This window comes from Wyeomyia smithii, chromosome 1 (assembly GCF_029784165.1).
Source record: "Wyeomyia smithii strain HCP4-BCI-WySm-NY-G18 chromosome 1, ASM2978416v1, whole genome shotgun sequence".
Taxonomy (NCBI): domain Eukaryota; kingdom Metazoa; phylum Arthropoda; class Insecta; order Diptera; family Culicidae; genus Wyeomyia; species Wyeomyia smithii.
This window is the reverse complement of record NC_073694.1, coordinates 106174555-106194539: the sequence shown is the minus strand read 5'-3', so window position 1 is coordinate 106194539 and position 19985 is coordinate 106174555. Positions and strand designations below refer to the sequence as shown.

The 19985-nt window shown below is 37.3% G+C and overlaps 1 protein-coding gene and 1 long non-coding RNA gene across 9 annotated transcripts in view; both read left to right on the top strand.

The window, feature by feature from the left end:
* LOC129718457 (syntaxin-binding protein 5) overlaps positions 1-19985 on the top strand; it is a 1078665-nt gene that overhangs the window by 907398 nt on the left and 151282 nt on the right. The window lies entirely within an intron of this gene.
* Positions 19243-19985, top strand: part of LOC129718467 (uncharacterized) — a 96717-nt gene continuing 95974 nt past the window's right edge. The window contains exon 1 of the long non-coding RNA XR_008726910.1: positions 19243-19346. This is a non-coding gene — a long non-coding RNA (uncharacterized LOC129718467). The remainder of the gene's footprint in view (positions 19347-19985) is intronic.

Sequence of the window (19985 nt, the reverse complement as noted above, 5' to 3'; positions counted from 1 at the left end):
CTTTTATCGGGCCATTGGCCATTTTTTCCTACGTCTGCCTCGCACTAACGGGGTCATCTGTACTCTGTGAATCTATCCCATGTTAAATTCGCATTTTATGTAAAAACGTTCCCTGTGTATTATTCACTTCTGTTTCCTGTGTTCCCACACGATAGGTTATTTTTTTTGTCTATAAACTCAACCACGTCTTTCCCCAAGTAAACGTCACGCCCTTTTGACACTTGTCCATCAAAGGCTTTCCATAATATCGGCGACTATTCATATTTCTTCACGTCATTTTATTTCAGTATACTTTTTCATACAGCTTTAGGTGCTTGCTACTATAACCTATTTTTTTTCATTTTATTTTATAACATAGTTTAAGTTCGTATAATCAGTCATAATATCGTTTAAGTCGGTTATTATGAACTTTCTCTAAACGGTTTCCGTTTTTGATTACTGTGGTCATTTCACTTGGGAATTCCACTACTTCATAAGGTCCTCTCCACATATTCTGGAGCTTTTGACCTGATCCTGTCGGGACTGATTTCACTAAAACTAAATCGCCATACATGGGCTGCCATTCATTTGCCTTTCTGTCATAAACTTGCTTGCGCTTTTCTTTTGAATCCTTTAGGTTGGCCTTCGCGTTCGCGTGGAGATCAAAAAATATTTTTTTCATCTCTTGTGTATATGTTTCATATGTCAAATTGTAAATGGAGGTGGGAATGCGTGCTGTACGTCCATACAACAATTCGAAAGAGGTGTACCCCGTTGATGAGTTTACTGAAGTATTATACTGAAACGTAAAAAATGAGAGTAAGTTATCCCACGTGTGCGGTTTTCCGCCAATAAATTGCCTTAGGTAAGTTTTTAACTCCCAATTAGATCTTTCCACCAAATTTGCTTGTGGGTGGTACGGACTCGTCGTTATTTTCTTAATTTTCAAAATTTTGCACACATCTTTCATGAGTGTGCTTACAAAATTCGCACCGTTATCTGTAACTAACTCCAACGGTACGCCAAATTTGCAAATATAATTCTCTACAAAAGTCCTCGCTACCGTCTGGCTTTCTTGGTTTTCCATAGGTGCGACAGTTAAATATCTAGTTAGGTCGTCCTGCATGACCAGACCATAACGATTTCCTAAGTCGGATTCGGGTAACACTACTATATCCATGTATAATTTCTCGAATGGCTCCGATGCGGTTGTGGTGATCTGCATCGGTATCTTGTTTGATCTTCCAATTTTGTTCTTTTGGCAGGAATCACACTGCCGAACGTAGTTCTCGATATCCCGTTTCATCGTAGCCCACGTAAAAAGTGTGCCAATTCTTTGGCGCATTCGTCGCGCTCCTACGTGCCCTCCTAAGGGTGAATCGTGAAATTCCTTTAAAATTGTTTCCACTTGATCTGGCGCAATTACTGTACGCTCGCTATTAGCATTATATAATACTATTTGTTTTTCTAGCTTACCCGCTAGGAACTGAATCATTTGCAGAACTTCCTGTTGCTTGATTTTTCTGAATTATATCAGGTGAATGACCCCGGCTGCCTTTACTGCCGTGGGGCTCTTATTGAAGCTATCTGAAAATTGTGAAAAAAATTTCCGGCAATCGATTAATGAACTTTCGCTGCCGTCTACTATGAAACCGCCCACCTTCTTGTCTTTAAATTTGAGTACACCATCTCTACGTAGTCTTTCAGTCCTTGTGACAGCTGATACAGTGTCTGAAGTTCTCTGTACGCCGTCCGACTGTTCAAAATGACAAGACGAGCTTCGATATTCCTCTCGTCCAATATTCTCTTCGAGACTTTCACCGTCTCACTTGGTATCAGGTCATTTGATAATGCCTGTGAAAAGTCATCATATGAAATGTTGACGAGTTGTTGCTCATCCTCGTCCTCAGCGATGTCTGCAATGTCTATGGCACTCAAATCTTGTATTGTGCCGTTCAAATCATCCGAAGCGTTCTTCTGCTGCTCTAGCAGGCGTTTCTGCTGGCGCGTAATCATGGCTATCTGCCTGTGGGGTGAACTTTCCTGCCCCTGACACGTCCCATCTGACAAACGTGACAAAAAATCGGCGACTATATTTTCGCTACCCTGTTTATACCTGATGCTGCATTCCAAACCCTGCAACTTTAGTCTCAATTTTGTCAGCGTTGGAGATGTCTCTTTGAGCCTCCAAATCGCTATAAGTGGTCTGTGGTCCGTGTAAACGATAAACTTTTGACCAAAAATGTAATGTTTGAAATATTCTATGGCCCATACAATCGCCAATAGTTCCTTTTCTATGATATGATATCTGGTCTCTGCACCTACAAGTGCACGACTCGCGAACGCGATCGGCCGGTGCATGGATTTTTCATTCGACAGGACGGCTCCAATAGCATAATTGCTAGCGTCTGTCGTAATAACAAAAGTGTCTTGATAATCTGGCCGGACTAAAACTGGCTCTGTAATCAGCGCGTTTCTAAGGAATTCGAACGCTTCCTGACATTCTTTTCCCCACACAAATTTAGCGTCTTTCTTCAACAAATCATTCAGCGGCTTGCGCTTCTCCGCGATGTTGGGGATAAACTTCCCGTAAAAATTCACTGTTCCCAGAAATGACCTTATACCTTTTACGTTTGTGGGTGGCTTAAGGCTTTGAATGGCCTTAATATTTGCATTGGTGGGTTTTATGCCTTCTTCATTAACGACATGACCCAAATACTCCAGTTCCTTTTTCAAAAACTGACACTCTGATGGTTCTATTTTTAAGTTATGTTTGCGCAAAGCTTGTAATACTTTTCGCAAGTTATCATTATGGTCGGTGATAGTGTCACCGAAAACTATAATATCATCGAGGTAGACAAAAGCTTTCACGTCCCCTATCTCAAAGAGAACAGTATTCATAAGTTTTTGGAATGTTGAGGGGCTGTTCTTTAACCCCATCGGCATCCGTGTAAATTCGAAGTGGCCTTTGGGAGTGGAAAACGCCGTCTTAGCCGCATCTCGGCGGTCTATCGGGACTTGATAGAACCCCGATTTTAAATCAATTGAGGAGAAATATTTTGCTCCTCCAACATTATCCAATATCTCATTTATAAGAGGTATTGGGTATACAAACGGCTTGGTAACTTCGTTCAATGATCTTAAGTCTACCACAATTTTGTATCTTTTATTCCCGTCAGCATCCGGTTTTTTTGGTACACATAACACCGGTGCATTCCAGGGACTAGTGCTGGGCCTAATAATTCCCTGCACCCTCATTTCCTCGATTTCTTTATTAATGTGTCGTTTCGTGGCCTCCGGAAATCTATATTGTCGTTTATTAATAGGCACCTCCGATGAAGTTTCTATCGTGTGTACGGCGGCGTCAGTAGTAGTTAACTTGTCGCCCTCGAAAAAGAATATATCCGCATAGCTTTCGACCATATTCTTCACTGTCCTGAATTCTCTATCAGGCAAGTGCGCCAAATTCAGCACTTGCCGTAATTTTTCAATTCTTGCATTTCCTTTTGACTCTGGTGTCAGCTTGTGCTCCAACAGGTCATAGTCAAGCCTCGAGTCTAGGTCCAACTCGGGCATTATAGTATTCTTCGAGTCAAGAAAATTATTCTTCGGCTCTTCATTTCGATATGTTTGGTGCTCTCTATTTATTTCGTTTTTTGTCTACGTCAGCCTCATTGCGGGCTGTGTTGCTAGTATCTCGCAACTCGTTCTGCACCATAACTCTATTTCTGGCTGCCACATAGACATGTTGACTAAGGACTTCGTCTTTGGGCATACTCCACGGACTCAAGTCGTCCGGACTTCTGTTTCCGTGTTTCTTGAACACTATGTAATCAAAATTATTTCCTATTTGAAGCGTATGCTTCTTTAAGAATTCTGCGCCGATTAATCCGTCGCTTGGCAAATTTTCTAATATATGAAATTGCGTCGGGATCAAAAAGTCTCCGACTATTAAATCCAACATAATTGTACCTGAGGTACGCACAACGTCTTGGCCGATACCTCCAAAAGTGGTTACGTCCTGTGTATTTACCGGTACATTCAAAAGATTCACAACGCGTGCATTAATTATATACGCACATGCACCTGTATCTAAGATCAGGTTCAACGTAAATTTGACATTCTGCTTAGCCAGTAGGGTTAACATTAAGTGCCCTCTGACATCGTAATATACTCGCTTAGCCACACAAGCACTGTTGTCTCTTATGTGATGGCTTGCGGTCCTCCAATCGGCTATTACTATATTGCTGGGCTCATCGGTACATCTCCGCCAGTCAACATCTTCGCAAATTTCTGCTAAATCCTCGTTAAAATATTCCTGTGCAACAGGATCCAAAATACCTTCTTTTTGCGAATTACTACTTCTTTCATTAATGTTGGCTACCATAAGCATTTTCTGAGGCATCCGGGTATACGAATTCCTGTACCTCCTATCAGTTGGTCCATTTTGACCGTAATAATTATAATTCCAACCAGTGGCGTAGCCCCTTTGACTCCGCCGACATGAACGTGCGGTGCGATAACTGTAATTGTATCGATTACCGTCGCTAGATCTACATATATTGTCATAATTGTTTTGCTTGTAGATTATTCTATCCCTATTTTTGTGATTATAATATTCATTTCTTCCCAGGCGGCTGTTGCTACAGTTAGCGTCTTCGTAATTAATTGTGAAAATATTTCTGCTACTATCAAATTGTCTAAGCGCATCGCGCTGTCTTTCGACCCATTCTAGGCCCTGTATTCTGTTTTCTATTTCCGCGATGTGATAACGCTCATGGTAGTAATCCTCTAAGTCGTCTAGCAGCTCTTCTAACTTCAATGCTCGTTTACCTTGAGCAGCTTCTTTCAATGCGGTGTCACACAAACCCGCCATAAAATGTAATCGAAGACTAACTATCATGCATGACTTCGTACAATTAGTTTCGTAGGAGTCGATTTGCTCCTTAATTTTCAATATCCTCTTTTTATAATCAGGAAAGGTCTCATTCGCCTCCTGTTTCAATGTTTCTACTTGATTTATAACTGCCTCGATGCATATAATATCCCCAAATTCCTTTAATAAATTCTGCTTAACCTGTGGCCAAGCATTTGCGTTAATTCTATGTATTGCGGCAGCAGCTCTGCCTTTTAGTTTCAATAGAATAATATAAACCAGTGGAGCGTGTGATACTCCTTCTGGTATCTCCCGAGCAAAATGCTCGATATGATAAACGAACGCTTCTAGTCCGTCTAGCGATCCATCAAAATCTGGGATGCACTGCATGGCATCTGCTTTTGGAAACGTGTACTCCATTATGAATATAAAATTTTATATATATTTCTTGGAAAAAAAAAATAACAGGTACTGCGGAATAAATACTATAAGGGCAGAATAAATACTACTACAATAAAAGGCTTATGTAGCCTTCTTCCTCCTTTTCCTAGGTATCACTAACGATTCTGTTGACCAGATGTGATAACGTAGCGTGACCGACTCTTCGTCGCGCCATCAAAAAAATCTGAACACCAAGTTTCGAACCATTTGGTGTTAAAGCTTCAATGTTTATTTCTGTTAATCAATCAAACAATTATTTTAATAATATTTTTACCCCAACATGTCTGAGATAAAATAGTCATTTTTTTATAGTTCAATGTTTATTTCTGTTAATCAATCAAACAATTATTTTAATAATATTTTTACCCCAACATGTTTGAGATAAAATAGTCATTTTTTTATAGTGTAATTGAACCAATTTTACAACTAATCTAAAATTGTAAATGTTCAAATTAGATGGCGTTAAGGGCTGTTTCATAAGAATATTGCAACATCTGTCTCCTTACGACAACATTCATCATAACATATTTTTGCTGTCTGTTAACATTTCCCCCCGGCGGATATTTAATTGTATCGCCGCGCGCGTTGCGCTTATTGATTTACTTTTTTCTTTGACCTACTAAACATTTCACCGCTACTGAATCGTTTTGCTTATGCCAGCAGCACGATCTACCAATGGCCATTAAAATTACTGCATACAAACCGCGACCTTGACCGTGCCTGGCACAGCTGATCGCAATAACACTGTAAAATACGTCACCTATTCAACCTGGTGGCATAAGAACGGGACGACAAGCATTCTAGCATATGCTACTATACTGTATAAGTAAAGACGCGATCGCAGAGGCTCTCACGCTCTTTTTATATCGCTGACGATAGCGTAGCTCCCAATTTTCATACTTGCTGTATGGCTACCAGTGGGCTAAAACTCTTTTTCAGAACAATTAAGGTGAGTTCCATGTGCGTAACTCTGTCTGTTTGCGTTCTACAATTCGTCTTTGCCATCGGTGTTGCCGCAGGCACTGCTATTTAATTAGTCAGGTCGTGCAAATGTCAACTAGTTTATTTCGCTGGTACGGAGTCATATTATTTTTGGGCGAAATGAATGAACCTTTTTTGTTATAGAGAAGGAAATCAAGAACTTACCGGTTAAATTTTATCTTCCTGTTGCGACAGATTCGTATTTCACACACTGGTAAAGAAAATCCTTATCACACACAACAACAGCTTCGCACTTGTGTTCTTGTCCATTTTTAATAATTTTTCACTTCGTCTTTACTCGTATTATTATTGTACAATTGTTTACTTGATCATATTATTTTTCTTCCTCTTGTTTTATGTTGCTTCTTTATCACTATAAACCACTTTTACATTTTTTTTTCTTCAAGCGCGAACCAAATTTGTTTTTAACACTATAAAAGTTTGTAGCCAATGTTCTTCCTCACTATTTTTTTGCTGTTTTTTTCCTGTTTCGCGTGCACAATTTTTTCCTCTAACACTTTTAGTTCTCGTTGCACAATATCCACTTTCGTTCAACGTCACACAATTTATACTTTGAACTATTTTATCGCGTTTTTTACCGTTATCGAACACTACTTATACTTAAGCTTCTTTTGACTTTATATTACCTCGCGTGGTCCGTTTCCTTTTCTAGAAACCATATCCCACCGCTGTCACCACATGTGTAGGTATACCTATATCCTGGGTATAGCCTACCAGGACTTTCTCCAGAGAACCCCTGTACGTGCCGTCGGCACGGAATTACAACTCGAGACTTGAGCGGTAGATTAAACTTACTTTTACACAAAAGCTTAAATAGTACCCTACAGGTAACTCAGAGCGAAAGGCTTTTCCCCTTCGATCCGGTCACCACATACCTAGCTGTTCTATACTGGCCTATGGCATGTCTTGGCCTGTCTCTTTCTCGTGCTTAACTTTTAGTACATACAATTAACTACTTGAGAGCGCTATAACATGTGCTCCAAAACACGTGCGCTAGCGTGAGCGCTAAGAACCCGCGCGTGAGCATGGGCGACGCTGAGCGACGCTACCGTTTGTCGAGTTCTTTTTTGTTTATTCAATGCCTCGGTGGCTTTAGTGACTATTCATCGCGGAAGACAAAGTGCTATCGCCAACGCTTGCATAGCAGAACCGTTCGCGGTCTTTCTTCAAGATCTTTCCTGCTTTCTTTACAATTGGTCTTGTTTTTGGGGGACAACGGCGGACGGCCGTGTCCCGATTCTATACTCTACCTGTTTTTCATTTCTTTCAACGGAAGGCTTACTGTCTTTCGGACTGAGCTAGAATGTACCGTATGACAAAATTCTGCGTGACGGAACATAAGGTATTTTCTGCGCGGGTGTGACGTCACACACATACACACATACATACATACATACAGAAAATGCTCAGTTCGTCGTAAGAGGTCGAGTGGTCTATGACATTCGGCCATTGGGACCACTTTTATACCTTTGATTTTTCCAGTGATTGCTATACCTTTCTAGGAGAAAGCCTTTCTCATTCAAACTTGTTATTTGTAAAAATAGATTTACATGAACGCTTCAATCCAATAAAAGTATATTCACTCTTTAGGTTCTAAAATATTGATGTCGTAATGGATGTATATAATAAGAAAATTGACGTAATGTTAGTGCTTAAGAAATAGCGAAATTAAAGAAATGTCATTTAATTTCGAACAATTTCATCACGAGCAATACCGGGGACGTTTAAATAGTACGAAACCACATTTAAATTATGTTGAGGCCACGTATATTGATCAAATCAGGTATAGTTTTAAATAGTCTTTGAATTTCTCTTCGTTCCATAACTTTTGAACCACATATCAAGTTGTCATGAAGTTAGTTATTTGCAGTGGTGGGCACCATTCCGCTAATTTGCTAATTCGCTAATTAGCGACGCTAAAATTCAGTTAGCGATTGAGCGATTTCGCTCATATTTGAGCTGGTTAGCGAAACTGTTAGCGTCGCTAAAATTTTGGCCTTCGAAACGCTAATCGCTAATTCGCTAAATTTTGTGGAGAAGCGACAATAGAAATATTTAGAAAAACTGTGAATTGCTGATGGCGTACGTAAATTGCTGCGAAAGATGAACATTCTTTGCTGCGAAAGTTACTCTTGTCAGTTTTTTTACCCTAGAATGGAGTTCCAGTTATCGTACAAGCCACAGTAGCATTTTGAAAAACAAGCACAAGGTCTAGATTGAATTTTTGGCACACCAAGAACTTTGATGAATTGCAATGCGCTTGAAATTATGACAACTTTATTTCTATTTTTTTCGATTCAGATAATAATTGAATTTTCATGAAAACATTCTTAAGAGTATCTATTTTCAATGCAAGCTAAATAACTTTTGTTATTCTTGTTTTTACAAAATCAAATATTAATACCGTTTCGTGAACCTCTTACTGTAAACAGCTTTTAAAAGTAATTGTTTTCGTTTATTTAACCAAAACAGATCAAAGTGGTCCAAATCTTACAAAACATGAGCAATAAATATAGGATATGACTATTTACATATTAAAAAGTTAGCGATTAGCGATTAGCGAAAGTTCCGCTAATGTGGGTTTAGCGTTTAGCGTTTAGCGATTATCGAGTTAAATTTTCCGGTTAGCGACTTAGCGATTAGCGTCGTCAAACTTTCGGTTAGCGGTGAGTTTAAGAGATAACTCGTTCGTATGACGCTAGTTATGTTGAATAAGTCGTGAAATCTTCGAGATAATAGACTCGTTGTGTTAACAATTTAATATATAACGGTTGCTTCAGTTCGATTATAATCGAAAGAAATGGGAACGTATAGAGCAGCCGAATTATGAAACCACTTGTTCAATCATAATTCGTCAGTTAACCCTTAACTAGCCCGTTCATCTGATATCAATATTGATCAAATCGGTTGTGTAGTTTCTGAGATAATGAAGTTTCGTGATTTTCACATTTCAATACATTACAGAAGAAGTTGCTGTCCGATTACAGTTAAATTCAATAGGGTGTTATGAGGCAGCTGTACCTCTCATTTGACACTAATTTAGTGTCAAATGAGAGGTACAGCTGCCTCATAATAAATTTAAAATTTCGGTTTTCTGAAAAACAGCCCAAAGTGACCAAATACCACCCAATATGAGTATCTCCGGAGCCAGAATGTTGCAAGAAGCTAAAAATTGACCTCAGACACCATTATGAATTGCGGGATGGCAACTTCTGGTTTTTGGAAAACAGCCAAAAATGGCCGGTTTTCGTCTAACATGAGTATCTCCCCGTGGATCTAGAATGATACACAGCAGCTGAAATCGACCACAGACCCCATTTTGGATTTTAGGTTGGCGACTTCAGGCTTCTGGGAAACAGCCGAAAATAATCGAATAACACCCAATATGGGTGTTTCTTCAACCCGAATGACGCTCAGAGGCTAGAAACTATCTTATATACCATTTTGAAAACCAAGATGGCGACTACTGGTTTGTGAAAAACAGCCTAAAATAAACAAATACTATCCAATATGAGTATCTCTGGAACCAGAATGATGCAATGAGCTAACCACTGACCTCAGGCACCATTTTGAATTGCTAAATGGCAACTTCTAGGAAACAGTCGAAAATGACCGAATAATACTCAATATGAATATTTCTGTAATCGAGATGATGCATAGAAACCAAACATTGACCCTGGACACCATTTTGAATTTAAAGACAATCACTTTTAGTTTCTGGAAAACAACCAAAATAACTAAATACCTCCCAATATGGGTATTTCCGGTATTAGATTGATGCCAGATAATCTGCAGAAAATTACCGAATACCACCCAATATGAATACATTCTGAATTAAGGCGATGTACAGAAGCCAAAAGTCAAGGATGTTGTCATTTCGATAAAACCAATCATTTTAAACGATTTTTTATTTGTCTTTGATCATATCCTATGGCCGATTCGTCGTGCATTTGCAGATTTTAAACACGCAATGAATTTGGATCGTTCAAATAGTATGATACCAAATTTAAATTATGTTGAGGCCTCTATATCGATCAAAGCAGGTGTAGTTTTCAATAGTCTTTGAATTTCTTTTCTTTCCATAACTTTTGAGCCACATAACAAATTGTTATAAAGTTTGTTATTTGTAAGTTTGAGAGATGACTCGTTCGTATGACACTAGTTATGTTCAAATAAGTCATGCAATCTTTGAGATAATAGACTTTCGTTGTTTTATGAATAATTTAATACATAACGGTGGCTTAACTTCGATTATAATCAAATCAAATGGGAACGTACAGGGCAGCCAAAATTTTTTGAAACCACGTGTTCAATCATAATTCATCAGTTAACCCTTAACTAGCCCGCTCATCTGATAATAATATTGATCAAATCGGTTGTGTAGTTTCTAAGATAATGAAGTTTCGTGATTTTCACATTTCGGTACATTACAGGCGAAATTACAGTCCGATTACAGGAAAATTCAATAGGGTGTTATGAGGCAGCTTGACTTATTAATTGACACTAATTTTGTGGAAATCGGGTCAGCTAACTTTGAGAAAAGTGAGTGCGTCCAAGTAGTCTTCGGAATATGTTCCTTTTCATAGCTGGATTTCACATTTTTAATCATAACAGGCAAAGTAATGATCTGATTGCAAAACAAATCAATAGGGTCTTATGATGCAACTAGACCTTCCGTTTGACACTGATTTTATGAAAATCGGTCCAGCCATCTCTGAGAAACATGAGTGAGATTAAACAGTCCTAAAAACACGTTTCTTTTCATAACTTTTAAACCACATGTCCAATCTATATGAAATTCAAAAGTTTGGGGTATTTTTGGTAGCCCGTTCATTTCAAATCATTTTTGTTCAAATAGGTTGTGTATTTTTCAAGATAATGATGTTTCATGATTTTACATATTGATACATAACCTCTTAACTAAAAATCCGATTACAATGAAATCGAATAGGGTCTTATGGGGCAACTAGACCTTTCATTTGCAATTAATTTCATGAAAATCGGTCCAGCTATCTCTGAGAAAAGTGAGTGAGAATAAAAATCTGCACATACACACACTCATACACACACATACACACACACACACACACACACACACACACACACACACACACACACACACACACACACACACACATACACACACACATACAGAAAATGCTCAGCTCGTCGAGCTGAGTCGAGTGATATATGCCATTCGGCCCTTTGGAGCACTTTTATACTTTTGGTTTTGCAAGGGATTGCTATACCTTTCTAGGAGAAAGGCAAAAACATAACCCGCAGACTGATTGAATCTATAGCTACGATCAAAATATGTGACCTCAACATCATTCAAATTTGATATTGTACTATTTCAATGTTTGCGGCCTTGCTCAGGATTGAAGTTGAAATAAAAAGTCTGTGTGTGTGTGTGTGCAACTTTTTTTCTCACTCACTTTTCTCAGAGATGGCTGGACCGATTTTCATAAAATTAATTGCAAATAAAAGGTCTAGTTGCACCATAGGTTGCTGTCGAATTTCATTGTAATCGGATTTTTAGTTTAGTGGTTTTGTATCAAAATGTAAAAATCACGAAACATCAAGATCTCAGAAACCACATAACCGATTTCAAGAAAACTGATTTCAAATGATCGGGCTGTCTTCAAAACCCTTAACTTTCAAATTTAGTTATGATTGTACTAATGGTTCAAAAGTTATGTAAAGAAAATTTATCCTGAGGTTGTTTAAACTCACTCATTTTTCTCAGAGATGGCTGAACCGATTTTCACAAAATTAGTTTCAAATGAAAGGTATAGTTGCCCCATAGGTTGCTTTTGAATTTCATGGTAATCGGATTGTAACTTCGTCCGTTGTTTATAAAAATGTGAAATCACAGATTGAAAGTAAACATATTGACTTTCTCCTAACGATCACTAGCTAAATTAGCTCACTAACTACTCGACTTAGTTCGACGAATCGAGCAGTTTTTGCATGTTTGCATGTATTGGTGTATATTTTTGTGTGTGGGTGTGTACGTGTGTATGTGCACCTTTTTTTCTCACTCACTTTTCTCAGAGATGGTCTCACCTATTATTTCTATCTTGGTGTCAAATGAAGGGTCTATTTGCTGCTTAGTTTGCTATTGAATTTCATTGTAATCAAACTTTTAGTTTTGGCGCTGCGTCAGAATGTAAAAATCGCTCTTATACCTCAGAAGCTATGAACATAGTTGAATTCAAATTGATAGGCTTTTAAACCCTTAAACAATGAATTTCATAATGTTTAAACATGTGGTTTGAAAGTTATAGAGAAAAAAGGAACCCGCAGACTGTTTAAAACTATAGCTACGATCAAAATATGTGGCCTCAACATCATTAAAATTTGATATTGTACTATTTCAATGTTTGCGGCCTTGCACAGGATTGAAGTTGAAATAAAAAGTCATTTCTATCATTTCACTTCTTGCCTTTCTCCTATTACCTTCCTCCTGGGAAGGTATAGCAATCACTGCAAAAACTAAAGGTATAAAAGTACTCAAAAGGGCCGAATGTCGTATATCACTCGACTCAGTTTGACGAGCTGAGCATTTTCTGTATATGTGTGTGTGTATGTGTGTGTGTATGTCTGTGTGTGTATGTCTGTGTGTGTAACGCTCTCCCAATCTCAATCGATTTTCTCAGAGATGGCTGAACCGATTTCAATTAAATTAATTGCAAATGAAAGGTCTAGTTGCCCTATTGAATTTTATTGTAATCTGATTTCTAGTTTAGAGGTTATTTATCAAAACGTAAAAATCACGAAACATCAACTACACAACCGATTTGAACAAAATTGGTTTCAAATGAACGGCCTACCTAAAAAACCCTTAACTTTTGAATTTTATGAAGATCGAACATGTGGTTCAGAATAGGGTTTGCAATATTCCCGAAAATAGATTTCCCGGGAAACGGGAATGAAAAATCTCATTTCCCGAGAAATCCCGGAAACCGGGAAAGGAAAAAAATCCTTAGCGAAAATGAGATTTCAAATAAAGTTTATTAATATAAGTTTTAAACTATCGTTTACAGTTTATTTATCAATTGAAGAACAAAATTTATTCAAGTTCACTCCAGAAATTCATTAACAATCGTCTATCAATCGCCTCAGATCCACTGACAATTTTTCGTTAGGCCCAAATAATGTAGTTCCCTTCTGTAAAACTTTGCTTAAGATCGCTGAATCACCGCTGGTGTCTGATTTCTAAAATACTTCTAAATCACCGATTCCAGCTCTTGCTACATTTCATTAGAAACTGAAGAGTCCAATACTTTTAGCTTGTTGAAGATAAAGCTGAGTGTTTGGCAGTCAGATTTTATAGCATTTGAATGTCTTCGTAATTAATGTGAAATCGCGACCACGACCCAAGTCAGTGTACACTGACTGAGTTTTATTAATATATTTTTTTCTGGTCGCATTGATTTACGGGTTTCATTTTTGCCTTTCTCCTAGAAAGGTATAGCAATCACTTGCAAAACCGAAAGTATAAAAGTGCTCCAAAGGGCCGAATGGCATATATCACTCGACTCAGCTCGACGAGCTGAGCATTTTCTGTATGTGTGTGTGTATGTGTGTGGGTATGTGCAGATTATTATTCTCACTCACTTTTCTCAGTGATGGCTGGACCGATTCTCATGAAATTAATTGCAAATGAAAGGTCTTGTTGTCCCATAAGAATCCATTGAATTTTATTGTAATCGGATTTTTAGTTTAGAGGTTATGTATCAAAATGTAAAAATCACGAAACATCAATATCTCAAAAACTACACAACCGATTTGAACAAAATTGATTTCAAATGAACGGGCTACCTTAAAAACCTTTAACTTTTGAATTTTATAAAGATTGAACTTGTGGTACAAAAGTTATGAAAAGAAACGTGTTCTGAAGACTACTTAATCTCACTCATGTTTCTCAGAGATGGCTGAACCGATTTTCATAGAATCAGCGTCATATGAAAGGTCTAAATGCCCCATAAGACCCTATCGATTTGTTTTGCAATCGGACTTTTACTTTGCCTGTTATGTTTAAAAATGTGAAATCCAGCTATGAAAAGGAACATATTCCGAAGACTACTTGGACTCACTCACTTTTCTCAGAGATGGCTGAACCGATTGTTACTAAATTAAAGTCAAATGAGAGGTCTAGCTGCCTGATAACACCCTATTGAATTTAACTATAATCGGACTGTAACTTTGTCTGTAATGTGTCGAAAGGTGAAAATCACGAAACTTCATTATCTCAGAAACTACACAACCGATTTGATCAATATTATTATCAGATGAGCGGGCTAGTTAAGGGTTAACTGATGATTTATGATTGAACACGTGGTTTCAAAGTTTGGCTGCCCTATACGTTCCAATTTGATTTGATTATAATCGTACTTAAGCAACCGTTATGTATTAAATTGTTAATAAAACAACTAAAGTCTATTATCTCAAAGACTACATGACTTATTTGACATAACTAGTGTCATACGAACGAATCATCGCTCGAACTTACAAATAACAAACTTCATAACAATTTGATATGTGACTCAAAAGTCATGGAAAGAAAAGAAATTCAAAGACTATTTAAAACTACACCTGCTTTGATCAATATTTGTGGCCTCAACATAATTTAAATGTGGTATCGTACTATTTGAACGTTCCAAATTCATTGATTCCTTGCGATGTGTTCAAAGTCTGCAAATCACGACGAATCGACCGTAGGATATGATCAAAGTCAAATAACAAATCGTTTGAAATGATTGGTTTTATCGAAATGACAATTACCTCGACTTTTGGCTTCTGTACATCGCCTTAATTCTAAATATATTCATATTGGTTGGTATTCGGTCATTTTCAGCAGATTTTTTGGCATCAATATGACACCGGAAATACCCATATTGGGAGGTATTTAGTTATTTTGGTTGTTTTCCACAAACTAAAAGTGGTCGTCTTTAAATTCAAAATGGTGTCCAGGGTCAATGTTTGGTTTTTATGCATCATCTCGATTACAGAAATATTCATATTGAGTATTATTCGGTCATTTTCGACTGTTTCCTAGAAGTTGCCATTTAGCAATTCAAAATGGTGCCTGAGGTCAATTGTTAGCTCATTGCATCATTCTAGTTCCAGAGATACTCATATTGGATGGTATTTGGTTATTTTAGGCTGTTTTTCACAAACCGGAAGTCGCCATCTTGGATTTCAAAATGGTATTTAAGATAATTTCTAGCTCTGGTTGAAGAAACACCCATATTGGGTGTTATTCGATCATTTTCGGCTGTTTCCCAGGAACCGGAAGTCGCCAACCTAGAATCCAAAATTGGATGTGCGGTCGATTTCAGCTGCTGTGTATCATTCTAGATCCGGAGATACTCATGTCAGACGGAAAACGGCCATTTTTGGCTGTTTTCCAGAAACCAGAAGTAGCCATCCTACAATTCATAATGGTGTCTGAGGTCAATTTTTAGCTTCTTGTAACATTCTGGCTCCGGAGATACTCATATTGGGTGGTTTTTGGTCACTTTGGGCTGTTTTTCAGAAACCAAAAGTTGTCATTTTGAACTTTAAAATTGCCTGTGAAATCAATTTCTGTCATCTGGGCGTAATTCTGGTTCCGAAAACATTCATATTGAATGGTATTTGGTCATTTCCGGCTGTTTGCCAGACACCGGAAGTCACCATCTTAAAATTCAATATTGTGTCTGTGATCAATTTTTAGCTTCTGTGCATCTTTCTGGTTCCGGAGATACTCATATTTAATGGGAATCGTCCATTTCAGGTTGATTTCCAGAAACCGGAAGTTGCCATCTTACAATCCAAAATGTTGCCTGAGGTCGATTATGGAACATATTTTTTACCACTAAAACATTCATCTGCCAAATTTGGTTCCATTTAGTTGGTTAGCTCTCGAGATGTGCAGAAATTTGTGGTTTATTTGTATGGCATCCCTCCCTTCCAAAAGAAAGAGGGGTGTCAAAACATTATGGACATATTTTTTACCCCTTATAACATCTACATGCCAAATTCGGTTTCATTTGTTTGGTTTGTTCCTGAGTTGTGCAGAAATTTATGTTTCATTTGTATGGGACCCCTCACATCCGAGAAAAGGGAGGGGTCTCAAACTATCATAGGAACCTTTATCGGCACCAAAAACCCCTACATACAAATTTTCACGCCGATCGGTTCGGTAGTTTTCGAGCCTATTGATCAGACAGACAGACCGGATTGCATTTTTATATGTATAGATTACAACATCAATATTTTTTAAGATTGAATATACATTTATTGGATTGAAGCGTTCATGTAAATCTATTTTTACAAATAATAAGTTTGAATGAGAAAGGCTGAGTCTGACCGCTAGGTAGATTAATTTGGGTTTTTTTTTGCACCCGAAGTGGCTCCTGAATGGCTGCAATATTGGTCGTTTCATTTCGAATGGTGATTGTTCACAGATTTCTTTGTGATTAACGGTATTTCTTATATTCGTTAGACAGCTAGACAATCATAGTTTTCGTTTCCATCATTGAAATTGTCGATATTGATCAAAATTCAGAAGTTTAAGGCCTGCTTTCTTCGACTGATTAAAATTGACGCCACTGCTTAAGCCGTTCCCTACCCTTAATAAAATAAAAAAAAAACGTAACCCGGAGACTGTTTAAAACTATAGTTACGACCAAAATATGAGGCAACATTTATTTCAACAACATTTATTGATCGAGATTGAAGTTGAAATTAAAAGTCATTTCAATCATATCACTTTTTCTTTAGCATAAATATTACATCCAAATATTAGCAGACCCCCTATTTTTTATTTAATTTTGAACGTTCACGATTCCACATGTTTTCATTTCAAATATACGAGGCTTTTTTATTAGTTACTCAAAAGAAACAGTTTCTTCTGCTCACACAAAAAAAACCGTTTTTTAAGTTCACTTAGAAAAAAACAAATTGAAATTGTTCAGTTTTAAGACGACCTTTTTAAAGAATAATTAAACAGGAGGACTTTCCAATATATTACAGGACGTGTGAAAAGCATGGGAATTCTAAATTGATTCCTAACACTTCAAAAGATTGACTTTGCCATTTTTAAATAGACATTTCAAATCCAAACATTACGTTTAAACTCAAAGTCAAATCGTTTTTGGATTGAGAACATCCTTACATTTGAATTTGCCTTCAAGTATCGTCGCTTGTACTACAATAGTTTTGAGTTTTTTGGTTCAGGTGTCTGGGCGTGCGACTGACAATTTCTACTTTTAACCATAAATCATGTGCAATGCTGTAAATAGAGGAATTGCTGGATGATCTCCCTTATTATTTATACGATCTATTGACTTATTCATACAATCTACTGATTTATCAGGAATTTCTTTCGGAATCATGTAATTCAAATCATCGTAATGTTTGTTTTTCGCTGCCAAAATTTAACTTCACGTGACCGTGGTATACATTGTTCTGAAACGCATTTGTAATGCGTTCCTGAGTCATCAAATGATTGAAGTTTTGCGGGAATAAAACAGATTAAAACCACATCTGGCACTTTTCCATTGAATTGAATTGAGTCCACCTTGTCTCAAACAAAAAAAAAACCAACTTTTTTCAAGCGCGTATTCTACGCTTGCACATGAGGAATTTTGAGAATTTTTATTTTTTCGAAAACGGCGGGCTAATTTTCGCGCAAATTGGAGAAAAGCTGACGCGAATGAAGCAGATCAGGTGGTGCCATTCCTAGGAGATTTGTAGAATTTGTTAATTCCGTAGATGAACGCAACTCTGGAATCTCCGTGAAAAATGTATTCGATCGATATTAAACCGAAGCTTTTTATGCTAAAAAAATCAATTTTTGTGTTAAAGATCCATTTAAAAAAGAATCATGTATCGGTTAAATTTTTTTCCCTAATTATTTTTCAGTTTTCGCTGATATTCCCTGATTTCCCTGATAGAATAACAAATTCCCTGACATTCTCTCCTGATTTTCCAAGTTTTCAACACCCTGGCTAAATATTGTTTCAAAAAAATCTCTGCAGTTGAATCGCATTGCATTGCGGTAATTCAATTTCTGACTGGCGGTATATTGTTTTCGGAATGCTGGATCTGAGATGTCTAAGAGCTCAAATATATTTTGGTTCATGAAAATTTAAAAGGCACCGCTGAATTTCATTCAACTTACCTGAGCCACTAAAAATTTCTCTTCATACACCGGATTAATCACAAATCGTTGATAACTGAACTGTTTTCTTTAATTTTCGCTTCGTTAAAAAATAACCAAATTATCACGATTTAGTGAGAAAAAATTCTAGCAGTGGTGAAGGTTGTCAATTGATAAACAAATAACTCCAACTGCCAACGCCTTCTAAGAACGCAATATGTCCTCTATCTCTGCTGCTGTTGTTTGCAGTGGAAAATCGATTTCTTTTCTTTTAAAATTTCCCCCTTAATTTTTCACAATCTTTCTCGCTGTACAAAAATACTCGGTGTTAAGACGAACACAACAAATCAAATTGAGTACAAATCGGACGACCTATTCCCAAGTTATGGTGGTTCGCACAATTCTGTCTCTCTTCTTAATTTATATATTGAGATTATTACTTTATATGTGGTCCCCGTGGCCCTGTGGTTAGCGATGTCGGTCGGCTAGCTCTCCCACACGGTTGTGATTTCGGGTCCGATTCCCGATCGAGTCGAGGATCTTTTCGAGCTGGAAATTTTCTCGACTCAGCACTGGGGCACGGTGTATCGTTGTACTTATCCTACACATACAAAATGTGACAAAAACAATATCGATAACGAATTCTCTCAACTAATCTTAGTTGATCGAGACCGCTATTAGCCCCAAGGCTAAGCGTGCGATATTGTTTTTTGTTATTACTTTATATATAACATCAATATTGTAGAACCCAAATAGTGGATATACCTTCATTGTATTGTATTTGACAATTTAAGGATGTTTTCCAGAACCCGGAAGCTGCAAAATTGGGTTTCAAAGAGAAATATGGAGTTTACTCCCGACTTGCGAGCCCGGGATAATGTTCCTGAAAAACATTACGTAATGTTTGTACCTTTAAGGTTGTTTTCCAGAAATCGGAAGATACTATGTATCTAGAAATTTTAAATGGCGTCCTAAGTTGTTCTCTGGCCTCTGGGTGTAACGCTTCCACAATACTCATAATAGATGATATCTGGTCATCTTAAGTTGTTTTCCAGAAACTGGAAGTCGGCATCTTCGCCATTCCGGATTAGGCAAAATTTGGCCATTTTAGGATGTATTCCAATAACCAGAAGTAGTCATCTGGATTTTTTGCGTGATGTATTTGAAACATATTTATTTTATGGTATTTGCATATATGTTTTGATGTATATTCATAAGTGTGTGAATGTTAGGATTCGAAGTTTCGGTATAGTTGTGCTGTTGGCTATAAGAAATTCCTTATTTAGAGTGGTGAAACTAGCAGAAATTTTCAAGGAGTATTTCTTCTCTTAAGTCGTGTAAATCTATTTTGTATGAGAAAAGCTGGGTTTCACCGCTAGGTGGATAATTTTGGTTTTTTTTTAATACACCTTATTTTGAAAAATTGTTTTTACATTTAAAAACAATTAATTGATTCCCCCCATAAACGTATATTTATTGTATACGTGCGGTAGAGCAAAATGCTCCCGCAAAAATGAACAATGCATAACCCAGTAC